The sequence below is a fragment of the Symphalangus syndactylus genome, chromosome 18, assembly GCF_028878055.3.
Source record: "Symphalangus syndactylus isolate Jambi chromosome 18, NHGRI_mSymSyn1-v2.1_pri, whole genome shotgun sequence".
Classification (NCBI taxonomy): Eukaryota; Metazoa; Chordata; class Mammalia; order Primates; family Hylobatidae; genus Symphalangus; species Symphalangus syndactylus.
In genome coordinates, this window is record NC_072440.2 from 28,695,626 (window position 1) to 28,708,630 (window position 13,005).

The 13,005-nt window shown below is 38.0% G+C and overlaps 2 protein-coding genes across 6 annotated transcripts in view; one reads left to right on the forward strand and one right to left on the reverse strand.

Annotated features, from left to right (window-relative positions):
* TNPO1 (transportin 1) overlaps positions 1-5,951 on the reverse strand; it is a 149,016-nt gene extending 143,065 nt beyond the window's left edge. Inside the window, exon 1 of the mRNA XM_055253775.2 lies at positions 5,929-5,951. The gene's annotated coding sequence lies outside the window, so the exon portion shown is untranslated. The remainder of the gene's footprint in view (positions 1-5,928) is intronic.
* The window catches only part of ZNF366 (zinc finger protein 366), a 354,936-nt gene that overhangs the window by 43,136 nt on the left and 298,795 nt on the right, over positions 1-13,005 (forward strand). The gene's annotated exons all lie outside the window — the stretch shown is intronic.

Below are 13,005 nucleotides of genomic sequence, written 5' to 3' on the forward strand. Positions count from 1 at the left end.
GTACTGGGATCAAATTCAAGGGATAAGTTAGCTGACAGATATTTGCCTACCTCTCTAATCTCATTTTCACCAACCTCCCTTCTGTGCTTATTTGTAGCCACTTAAACTGCAATTAACTTAAGTTTATGCTGTTTATTGCCCTATGCATTAGCAGCTATTGTTCCTTCTGCCTTACATGAATTTTCTACTCATCCTTCAAGACCTAGGTCAGGCATCATCCCCTCTAAAATGGCTTTCTGGTAGGGGTTGGATGTTTCTCCCATGTTTCACAGCATCTTCTACATGATTCCTTCCATATGAGATGCAGTATTGCACTGTGTTGTGGGCTCTGAAGCCAGAGTATGTGAGTGTAAGTTACCCTTTTTTTTTTTTTTTTTGACAGAGTGTCACTGTCTCACCCAGGCTGGAGTGCAGTGGCATGATCTCAGCTCACTGCCACCTCTGTCTCCTGGGTTCAAGCGATTCTCCTGCCCCAGCCTCCCAAGAAGCTGGGATTACAGGCCTGTGCCACCATGCCCGGCTAACTTTTGTATTTTTAGTAGAGACGGGGTTTCCCCATGTTGGCCATGCTGCTCTGAAACTCCTGACCTCAGGTGATCCGCCCGCCTCGGCCTCCCAAAGTGTTGGGATTACAGGTGTGAGCCATCGCGCCTGGCCATAAATCACCTTTTTATTTATTTTATTTTTTATTTATTTTTATTTTTTAAAGTCCCATTTTCTTATTTATTTATTTATTTATTTTTTATTATTATACTTTAGGTTTTAGGGTACATGTGCACAATGTGCAGGTTTGTTACATATGTATCCATGTGCCATGTTGTTTTGCTGCACCCATTAACTCATCATTTAGCATTAGGTATGTCTCCTAATGCTGTCCCTCCCCCCTCCCCCCACCCCACAACAGTCCCCGGAGTGTGATGTTCCCTTTCCTGTGTCCATGAGTTCTCATTGTTTAATTCCCACCTATGAGTGAGAACATGCGGTGTTTGGTTTTTTGTCCTTGCGATAGTTTACTGAGAATGATGTTTTCCAGTTTCATCCATGTCCCTACAAAGGACATGAACTCATCATTTTTTATGGCTGCGTAGTATTCCATGGTGTATATGTGCCACATTTTCTTAATCCAGTCTATCGTTGTTGGACATTTGGGTTGGTTCCAACTCTTTGCTATTGTGAATAGTGCCGCAATAAACATATGTGTGCATGTGTCTTTATAGCAGCATGATTTATAGTCCTTTGGGTATATACCCAGTAATGGGATGGCTGGGTCAAATGGTATTTCTAGTTCTAGATCCCTGAGGAATCGCCACACTGACTTCCAAAATGGTTGAACTAGTTTACAGTCCCACCAACAGTGTAAAAGTGTTCCTATTTCTCCACATCCTCTCCAGCACCTGTTGTTTCCTGACTTTTGAATGATGGCCATTCTAACTGGTGTGAGATGGTATCTCACTGTGGTTTTGATTTGCATTTCTCTGATGGCCAGTGATGATGAGCATTTTTTCATATGTTTTTTGGCTGCATAAATGTCTTCTTTTGAGAAGTGTCTGTTCATGTCCTTTGCCCACTTTTTGATGGGGTTGTTTGTTTTTTTCTTGTAAATTTGTTTGAGTTCATTGTAGATTCTGGATATTAGCCCTTTGTCAAATGAGAAGGTTGCGAAAATTTTCTCCCATTCTGTAGGTTGTCTGTTCACTCTGATGGTAGTTTCTTTTGCTGTGCAGAAGCTCTTTAGTTTAATTAGACCCCATTTGTCAATTTTGGCTTTCGTTGCCGTTGCTTTTGGTGTTTTAGACATGAAGTCCTTGCCCACGCCTATGTCCTGGATGGTATTGCCTAGGTTTTCTTGTAGGATTTTAATGGTTTTAGGTCTAACATGTAAGTCTTTAATCCATCTTGAATTAATTTTTGTATAAGGTGTAAGGAAGGGATCCAGTTTCAGCTTTCTACATATGGCTAGCCAGTTTTCCCAGCACCATTTATTAAATAGGGAATCCTTTAAATCACCTTTTTAAAATGACTACCTGTGTGACCTCTGCAAGTTTTTTAGCTTTTTTCATTCCTCAGTTTCCCTCTCTGTGAAGTGATAACGGTATCTGTCTCATGTGGTTGCTTTGGGTTTTATATTGAGGTGACAAACAAGGAGTCTTTAGAATTATGCCTACATGAGAGTCAGACGCTCAATGCATGTCAGCTGTTCCCAGTAATTTATTTTCTTTTCAGTTTGCTATTTCATAAGATCCTAAACTTTCAAAGGGATGGAACTAGTCTTTGTTTTCTCAGCATCTAGTGTAAAGAAGGCATTCAATACTTTGTGAATGCATAAATGAACTATAAGCACCATATGTAAGGTGTTATTTTACTTGGTGATACTTTCCTATTCCCCAGTACTTTCTGACACATTTAGCTCATACAAGAACAAGCTAGCAGTGTGCATAGCAAGTCTTTAAACAATTATAGTAAATTATAGCATATACATTATATAAGATAGTATATTATTTATTTCCAAAGCAAGATTTCTTAAGTTAGAGAAGAATAATCTGTAAATTTGATAGAACTTTATTGTTTGGGTGATTTGTTTTGAAAAGTCAGCACTATTCTTTCTTGTTGGTGTGTGGCATCTTCTATGATACCATGTGCCACTAGCTTCAAATTATGACAAAATCCACATATTGCTCATGTTGTTGACATAGGGGAAAATTCTGTTTCCTATCTTCTTTGAATCTCTCACATATTTTTGCATTTTACACAATGTTTCATAATCACATCATGTGTGCAATAGACTAAAAACAAGCAAGCTCCTGCCATCTCCCTGAGAAAAGGCTGCTAAGTGGCACAAGATTTCATTTTCCAGCAACATTGTCTGGCAAATACATAAGACGTTCATGTTCCTCCATTTCTAGATTAATATGTTTTTATTTAATAAAACTAACCACATTGTGTAGCAGTCCATAGTCTTCTGGTTGTCTATATTAGAATTAGGTTTGACTGTGAATGATAGAGACTCAAAATAACAATGGCTTAAACAAGTTAAAAGCTTATTTCTCTATGTAAACAGAAGCAGTCCTGAGCTAGAATGGCAGTTCAACCATCAGAGACCAAGGCTGTCTCCAGCATGCTGCTCTGCCATCCTTAATACACAGTTTCAACTCCTAGTCTAAGAGAGCTGTTCCTTTCCAGCTTTCACATCCTCAGTCCAGCCAGCAGGAAAAGGAAAACACTCTGCTGCTGTTTAAGGACACTCCCTGTAAGTTGTGTATGCATTCCCATTTATCAGAACTTGGTCACAGGGCCACACCCGGCTCAAAGGAAGTCTTGGGAATGTAGTCTTTGTCCTGGGTGGCCACGTGCTCAGCTGAAAATTGTGGGTTCTATTTCTGAGAAGGAATAAATGTATATTAGATGACTACTACCAGTCTGTGCCACTTTGTCTTTGCCATTTAAGTGTCTCAGCTTACTTGTGTCCAAGATTTAAAAAATGGCCTATTGATGTAAAAAATATGTATTTGATCCTTCAGAAAGGGTCAAAATTAGGGTGTTAGCTAGTATAGACTCTTTTTAAATTTTAGAAGCTATGTTAGTTTTATGAATTGACTCCAAAATATTTTTTAAAATATTAATATTGTTATAGAAAATGTTTCTCATAAAGGGGCAATACGAAAATAAAGTGGCATGTGACACCAAAGACACAGGCAACAAAAGACAAAGTAGACAAATTGTACTTCATCAAAATCAAAAGCTTTGTGTATCAACGGCCAGGTGCAGTGGCTCATGCCTGTAATCCCAGTACTTTGGGAGGCTGAGGTGGGAGGATCACTCGAACCCAGGAGTCTGAGACCAGCCTGGGCAACATGACCAGGCCCTGTATCACAAAAAAAAAAAAAAAAAAAGAAAAAAAAAAAAGAAAGAAAGAGATACCTGAGATATCTGAGAAGGGAGAAATATCAAGAATATGTGAAGAACTACAACTCAACAACAAAAAAACCATACAATCCAATTTTAAAAATGGGCAAAGGACTTGAGTAGACATTTTCTAAAGAAACTATAAAAATGGCCAAAAAGCACATGAAAAGATGCACAACATCACTAATCACTAGAGAAATGCAAATAAAAAAACACAAGGAGATACCACTTTTCACCTATTAGAATAGGTATTATTTTTAAAAATCAGTAAATAATGGTTGGCAAGGATGTGGAGAAACTGGAACCCTTGTGTAGTGATGCTGGGAATGTAAAATGTTATGACCTCGGTAAAAAACTGTATGGTGGTTCCTCAAAAAGTTAAAAATAAAATTACCTTATGATCCAGGAATTTCACTTTTGAGTATATACTCAAAAGAATTGAAAACAGGGCCTCAAATGGACATTTATACACTCATGTTCATAACAGTATTATTCACAATAGCCAAAAGGTGGGAGCAATCCAAGTATCTATCACTGGATGAATGGATAATACAAATATTGTGTCTACATGTAATCAAATATTATTCAGCATTAAAAAGAAAGAGAATTCTGATGCATATTACAATATAGATAAGCCTTATAGACATTATGTTAGGTGAAATAAGTTGGTCACTAGAGGACAAGTATTGTCTGATTCTACTTATATAAGGTATCTGCAATAGTCAGATTCATAGAGACAAAAAGTAGAATGGTGGTTGCTGGAGGCTCGGGCGAGGAGGAGTGGAGATATTTTGTTTAATGGGTATGGTTTCATTTTGGGAAGATGAAAGAGTTCTAGAGATGGATGATGGTGATAGCTGTACAATATGAATATATTTAATGCCACTGAACTATACTCTTAAAAATGGTTAAAATGCTAAATTTTATGTAAATTTTGTATTTTACCATTTCATATAAAAATATTTTATATTTTTATACACATGCATTTATAAAATCAGTCCTAAAGCCATTTCTAGAATTTTTTTCCCAAGAATCTTGATCTTATTTTGAAATGTTATTTTTTAAAAAATGCTATAAAACATACACAAAACCGAGATAATAGCATATGGAAAAATTCCCAGTTCCCTTTACTTAATGTTAACACCTCAATTTGTGATAAATATTTTCTGTGAATGATTAGACCATTGCCCCAATTGTTGAGTGCCATTTGTACTCATCTCTCTCATTCCAGTGGTTTGAAAAGACAGCTATGAACTTTTCATATCTGTGAACTGAACTGAACTAAAAAAGCCTTAGAAAACCTGACTTACTATAGATTCTGCGAAAATAGCAGCATCGTACAGACCAAGAGTTGGCTAACATTTCTGTAAAAAGCCAGATAGTAAATAAATGTATTAGGCTTTGTAGACCACATTAGGCCTGTTGAATAGTCTTTAAAAAATTTTTTTAAACATCCCTATAAAAATATAAAAACTCTTCTTAGCTAGTGGGGCCCTGAAGTAAAAGGCTATAATTTGCTGACCTCTGGAAGACCATGAAGCCCTTCTGTCACCAAGCCACAGTTAATAGGTAGATGTGGGCATGTGATAAAGGTAAGCCAATCTTTAGAGTGCCAGCAACCTCTCTCTGGGCCTGACTCAAATAGAATGAGTGAAGCACATTGGGTTTATTTCCTGAAACTCTGATAAGGAAGCATGTAGAAGTAAGCCACCCCAGGAGGAACAGAGTGGGTCCTAAGTGAGAGACGAGGGAGTGGTTATTCCCTAGAATAGGCTCAGTTCCAATCCCACTGTATATGTATAATAAACTACTTTTTCTTGAGGGAATTTATGGGTTCCTTGTAAGCAGAAGAACCTAAATTACTTTCATCGATTACAAATGTAAATTGATAAAACAGAAGACAGCCTGACAATATTTAATAAAGTTGAATATGGGCATATTAGTGATCCAGCAATTCCATGCTTAGATAGTTTTCCTAAAAATTATTGAACATGTGTACCAGAGGATATTTATAATAACACTCACAGCATGTAGCAGAGGGTCCACAGAGACTCTTTTAACCTGATCAAATCCCAGCTCTGCTCCTTACACAGCTGTGTGACCTTGGATAAATTGCGTAATTCTCTGTGCCCCATTTTCCTGACCTGTGGGGTGAGAACAATTATTTTATCCTTACAAGGTTGTCATGGGGGTTAAATAATATACATAGAGTACTGGGCACAATCCAAATGCTATATTTTTAGCTATTATTACAACTCTCATTATTATAACATCATTGTTCATAATAGTAAAAAACTGAAAACAAGCTAAACCTCTATCACTAGAGCATGGGTAAATAAATTGCAGTATGTTTATACTATAGAATCTTATAGCATAGGAGTAAAAAGAATGAACTAGAGCCCCATATATCAATAGGTACAAATCTTGGACACATAGTGTTAAAAGAAAAGTCCAGGCACAGAAGAACACATGTAGTATGATCCCTATGTTATAACATAAGCAAAATTAAACCTATTCTTTAGAGACACACATATAGGTAGCAACATACAAAGAAAAAATGGGAAAGAAACAAAACTCAAGATAGTGAACAGGCAGATGGGATTGGGAAAGAGCTTCAGAGACCTTTGTGAAGTTCTTAAGTTCATAAATTTGGTGGTAAGTTCATAATTGTTCTATGTTATAAATGTGGAACAATTAACCTCAATGAACCAAATCTTTAAGAAATTTTCTTCAAGAAAGTTTACATGGACATGAACTGAGCTGGTGGAAAATCCGGAAATAAGAATGAAAACAAATAGTTTTGATAGTTAATATGCTCTTTCAAGAATTCATTCAGGAACTAAATTGGTTGAATGAAATTTGCTCTACGAAACACTTTTTGATGGAAATTTATCACTGCTAGTATACTTATTAGGATGTTTGTCTTAATATATCTCAATAAATTCAAAGTCATTATGATCTGATGGTCATATTTAGCTGAATAAAATCATCCTGTGCATAGTTAACAAAAACTTATGGTCCAATAGACATCAAATTTATATAATGAGCTTTACATATTCATAGGAAAAACAAGGTTTTGACAGAAGTCTGGGTGGGAATCAGGTGTCAGGTAAACCTAAATGGCCAACTAGCTAAAAGGCAAAATAGCAAGAAAGTATTCATCTCTGGAGATAAGAGAATCTTGGCTACAGCCTTCCAAGATTGAACCAAGAAGAAATTTAATAACTGAATAGACCAATAATGAGTTCCAAAATTAAGTCACTAATAAAAAACCTACCAACCAGAAAAACGCCCTTGGACCAGATGGATTCATAGCCAAATTCTACCAGATATATAAAGAAGACCTGGTAGGCCAGGCACAGCAGCTCATGCCTGTCATCCTAGCACTTTGGGAGGCTGAGGTGGGTGGATTATTTGAGGACAGGGGTTCAAGACTGACCTGGGAAACATGGCAAGACCCTGTCCCTACAAAAAGTACAAAATTCACTAGGTGTGGTGGTGCATGCCTATAGTTCCAGCTACCTGGGGGGCTGAGGTGGGAGGATCGCTTGAGCCCAGGAGGTCAAGGCTGCAGTGAGCTGTGATCACACACCACTGCACTCCATCCTGGGCAACAGAGTAAGGCCCTACCTCAAAAAAAAAAAAAAACAAAACAAAAAAAAAAAAAAAAAAAAAAAGAAGAGCTGGTATCAATTCTACTGAAAGTATTTCAAAAAAAATTTGAGAAGGAAGGACTCTTCCTTAACTCATTCATTGAGGCCAGCATCATTCTGATACCAAAACCTGGCAGAAACTCAATGAAGAAGAAAACTTGAGGCCAATATCCCTGATGAACATAGATGCAAAAATCCTCAACAAAATACTAGCAAATGGAATCCAGCAGCACTTCAAAAAGCTAATCCACCTTGATCACGTAGGCTTTATCCCTAGGAGGCAAGTTTGGTTCAATATATGCCAATCAATTAATGCAATTCATCACATAAACAGAACTAAAAACAAAAGCCACATAATCATATCAATAGATGCAGAAAAGGCTTTTGATAAAATTCAACACCTGTTCATGTTAAAAACCCTCAACAAACTAGGCATCAAAGGAACATGCCTCAAAATAATAAGGGCCATATATGACAAGCTCATAGCCAACATCATACTGAATGGGCAAAAGCTGGAAGCATTTCCCTTGAGAAATGGAAAAGAAGGATGCTCACTCTCACTACTCCTATTGAACATAGTACTGGAAGTCCTAGCCAAAGCAATTAGGCAAGAGAAGGAAATAAAAGGCATCTAAATAGGAGGAGAGGAAGTCAAACTATCTCTCTTCATGGATGATATGATTCTGTACCTAGGAAACCCCATAGCCTCTGCACAAAAGCTCCTAGAACTGATAACTTTAATAAAGTTTCAGGATAAAAAAATCAATGTACAAAAATCAGTAGCATTTCTATATACCAATAATGTCCAAGCTGAGAGCTGAATAAAAAATGCAATCCTATTCATAATCACCACAAAAAGAATAAAATGCATAGAAATACAGCTAACCAGGGAGATGAAAGATCTCTACAACAAGAATTACAGTGAAATACTGCTGAAAGAAATCAGAGATGACACAAGCAAATAGAAAAATATTCCATGCTAATGGATAGGTTCTAATAGTCAAAGCCATCCTAAGCAAAAAGAACAAAACTGGAGGCAATCTGACTTCAACTGTACTACAAGGCTACAGTAACTGAAACAGCCTGGTACTGGTATAAAAACAGACACATAGACCAATGAGGCATGTTAAACAACCCAGAAATAAAGCCACACACCTACAATCATCCGATCTTTGACAAAGTCAATAATAAGCAATGGGGAAAGGATTCCCTAATCAATAAATGGTGCTGGAATAACTGGCTAGCCATATGCAAAAGACTGAAACTGGACCCATGCCTTTCACCATATACAGAAATCAACTTGAGATGGATTAAAGACTTAAACTTAGAACCTAAAACTATAAAGACCCTAGTGGGGAGAACCTAGCAAATACTATTTATTTTGGACATAGACTTTGGCAAAGATTTCATGACAAAGGCTCTAAAAACATTTGCAACAAAACAAAGAAATTGATAAATGGGACTTAATTAAACTAAAGAGCTGGGACACAGCAAAAGAAACCATCAACAGGGTAAACCGATAGTCTACAGAAGGGGAGAACATTTTTGCAAACTAAATATCTGACAAAGGTTTAATATCCAGAATCTGTAAGGAGCTTAAACAAGCAAAAAAGAAACCACCTCATTAAAAAATGGGCAAAGAACATAAACAGACACTTCTCAAAAGAAGACATACAGGTAACCAACAGGCATATGAATAAATGCTCAACATCATTCATCATTAGAGAAATGCAAATCGAAACTACAATGAGATACTATCTCACTCCAGTCAGAATGGCTATTATTAAAAAGTCAAAAAAGATGTTGGCAAGGTTGTGGAGAAAAGAGAATACTCATACACTCCTGGTGGGAATGCAAATTAGTTCAGCCACTGTGGAAAACAGTTTGGTGATTTCTCAAAGAACTTAAAACAGAATTACCACTAGACCCAGCAATCCCATTACTGGATATATGCTCAGAGGAATATGAATTATTATATCATAAAGACACATGCATGTGCATGCTTATTGCAGCACTTTTCATAATAGCAAAGACATGTAATCAACCTAGATGTCCATCAACAGTGGACTGGATAAAGAAAATGTGGTACATATACCCCATGGAATGCTATGCAGCCATAAAAGAATGAAATCATGTTCTTTGCAGCAATATGATGCAGCTAGAGGCCATTATCCTAAGTGAATTAGTGCAGCAACAGAAAACCAAATACTGCACATTCTCATAAGTCGGTGTTAAACATTGAGTATACATGGACACAAAGGCAGGAACAATAGACACCAAGACTCGCTTGAGGATGAAGGGTGGGAGGAGGGTGAGGATAAAAAGCTACCTATTGGGTACTATGCTCACTATGTGAGTGATGAAATCATTCGTACACCAAACCCCAGTGACACACAACTTATCCATGTAACAAACCTGCACATGTACACCCTGATCCTAAAATAAAAGTTGGAAGAAAAAATAAATAAATAAAAAAGAATGAATTCAATGTTGAGGTGATCATTTGGTTGATAAGTTTGATCAATGAAGCTGGCACATGCAGTTTAGGAGTGGACATATCTGTGGACCACTTCACTTCCAAAAGCCGCTGCATAGTTAGCTGTTTTCTGAGGCAACAGCAAATACACTGCCTTCAGGATATCTTCAGCGGGGAGAGTACAGCGATTTCTGAAATACATCAGCCTGTAAGCTTTCATGGTAATATGTTGAAAGAAGAAGTTAATCAGAGCCTTCATGAGGTCCAAGGTGCGAGACGATATGCCTCTATGGGGCACCACTTCCTTTAGGACCTTGTTTACGAAGAATGAGTAATTTCCGTGGCCAAAATCAATGCTGGAATGTGCTTTCTTTGCTTTCTTTCTGGAGGTTGGGCTTTGATGTCTTTTCGAGTACTTATACTTTTTGGTGCTGGATCTAGCCATTGTGGAGGTTGTTCCTCTGATCAGTTATGAATGGAGAGGAGAAGGGTCCAAGAATAGGTGGGAGTGCTCATCTTTATTATTATTATTATTATTATTATACTTTAAGTTCTAGGGTACATGTGCACAACGTGCATGTTTGTTACATATGTATACATGTGCCATGTTGGTGTGCTGCACCCGTTAATTAATCACTTACATTAGGTATATCTCCTAATGCTATCCCTCCCCCCTCCCCCCCACCTCACCACAGGCCCCGGTGTGTGATGTTCCCCACCCTGTGTACAGCTGTTCTCATTGTTCAATTCCTAACTATGAGTGAGAACATGTGGTGTTTGGTTTTCTGTCCTTGCGATAGTTTTCTGAAAATGATGGTTTCCAGCTTCATCCATGTCCCTACAAAGGACGTGAACTCATCTTTTTTTATGGCTACATAGTATTCCATGGTGCATATGTGCCACATTTTCTTAATCCAGTCTATCATTGATGGACATTTGGGTTGGTTCCAAGTCTTTGCTATTGTGAATAGTGCTGCAATAAACATACGTGTCCATGTGTCTTTATAGCGGCATGATTTATAATCCTATGGGTATATGCCCAGTAATCAGATGGCTGGGTCAATAGGTATTTCTAGTTCTATATCCTTGAGGAATCGCCACACTGACTTCCACAATGGTTGAACTAGTTTACAGTCCCACCAACAGTGTAAAAGTGTTCCTATTTCTCCACATCCTCTCCAACACCTGTTGTTTCCTGACTTTTTAATGATTGCCATTCTAACTGGTGTGAGATGATATTTCATTGTGGTTTTGATTTGCATTTCTCTGATGGCCAGTGATGATGAATATTTTTTCATGTGTCTGTCAGCTGCATAAATGTCTCCTTTTGAGAAGTGTCTGTTCATATCGTTTGCCCACTTTTTGATGGGGCTGTTTTTTTTTCTTGTAAATTTGTTTAAGTTCTTTGTAGATTCTGAATTTTAGCCCTTTGTCAGATGGGAAGATTGTAAAAATTTTCTCCCTTTCTGTAGGTTGCCCATTCACTCTGATGGTAGTTTCTTTTGCTGTGCAGAAGCTCTTTAGTTTAATGAGATCCCATTTGTCAATTTTGGCTTTTGTTGCCATTGCTTTTGGTGTTTTAGTCATGAAGTCCTCACCCATGCCTATGTCCTGAATGGTATTGATGAGGTTTTCTTCTAGGGTTTTTATGGTTTTAGGTCTAACATGTAAGTCTTTAATCCATCTTGAATTAATTTTTGTATAAGGTGTAAGGTAGGGACCCAGTTTCAGCTTTCTACATATGGCTAGCCAGTTTTCCCAGCACCATTTATTAAATAGGGAATCCTTTCCCCATTTCTTGTTTTTGTCAGATGGTTGTAGAGATCAGATGGTTGTAGATCTGTGGTATTATTTCTGAGGGCTCTATTCTGTTCCATTGGTCTATATCTCTGTTTTGGTACCAGTACCATGCTGTTTTGGTTACTGTAGCCTTGCATTATAGTTTGAAGTCAGGTAGCATGATGCCTCCAGCTTTGTTCTTTTGGCTTAGGATTGTCTTGGCAATGTGGGCTTTTTTCTGGTTCCATATGAACTTTAAAGTAGTTTTTTCCAATTCTGTGAAGAAAGTCATTGGTAGCTTGATGGGGATAGCATTGAATCTATAAATTACCTTGGGTAGTATGGCCATTTTCACGATATTGATTCTTCCTATACATGAGCATGGAATGTTATTCCATTTGTTTGTGTCTTCTTTTATTTCGTTGAGCAGTGGTTTGTAGTTCTCCTTGAAGAGGTCCTTCACATCCCTTGTAAGTTGGATTCCTAGGTATTTTATTCTCTTTGAAGCAATTGTGAATGGGAGTTCACTCATGATTTGGCTCTCTGTTTGTCTGTTATTGGTGTATAAGAATGCTTGTGATTTTTGGCCAGGCGCGGTGGCTCACGCCTGTAATCCCAGCACTTTGGGAGGCCGAGGCGGGTGGATCACGAGGTCAGGAGATCGAGACCATCCTGGTTAACACGGTGAAACCCTGTCTCTACTAAAAATACAAAAAAAAAAAATTAGCCGGGCGAGGTGGCGGGCGCCTGTAGTCCCAGCTACTTGGGAGGCTGAGGCAGGAGAATGGCGTGAACCCCAGGGGGCGGAGCCTGCAGTGAGCCGAGATCGCGCCACTGCACTCTAGCCTGGGCGACAGCGAGACTCCATCTCAAAAAAAAAAAAAAAAAAAGCTTGTGATTTTTGTACATTGACTTTGTATCCTGAGACTTTGCTGAAGTTGCTTATCAGCTTAAGGAGATTTTGGGCTGAGATAATGGGATTTTCTAGATATACAATCATGTCATCTGCAAACAGGGACAGTTTGACTTCTTCTTTTCCTAATTGAATACCCTTTATTTCTTTCTCCTGCCTGATTGCCCTGGCCAGAACTTCCAACACTATGTTGAATAGGAGTGGTGAGAGAGGGCATCCCTGTCTTGTGCCAGTTTTCAAAGGGAATACTTCCAGTTTTTGCCCATTCAGTATGATATTGG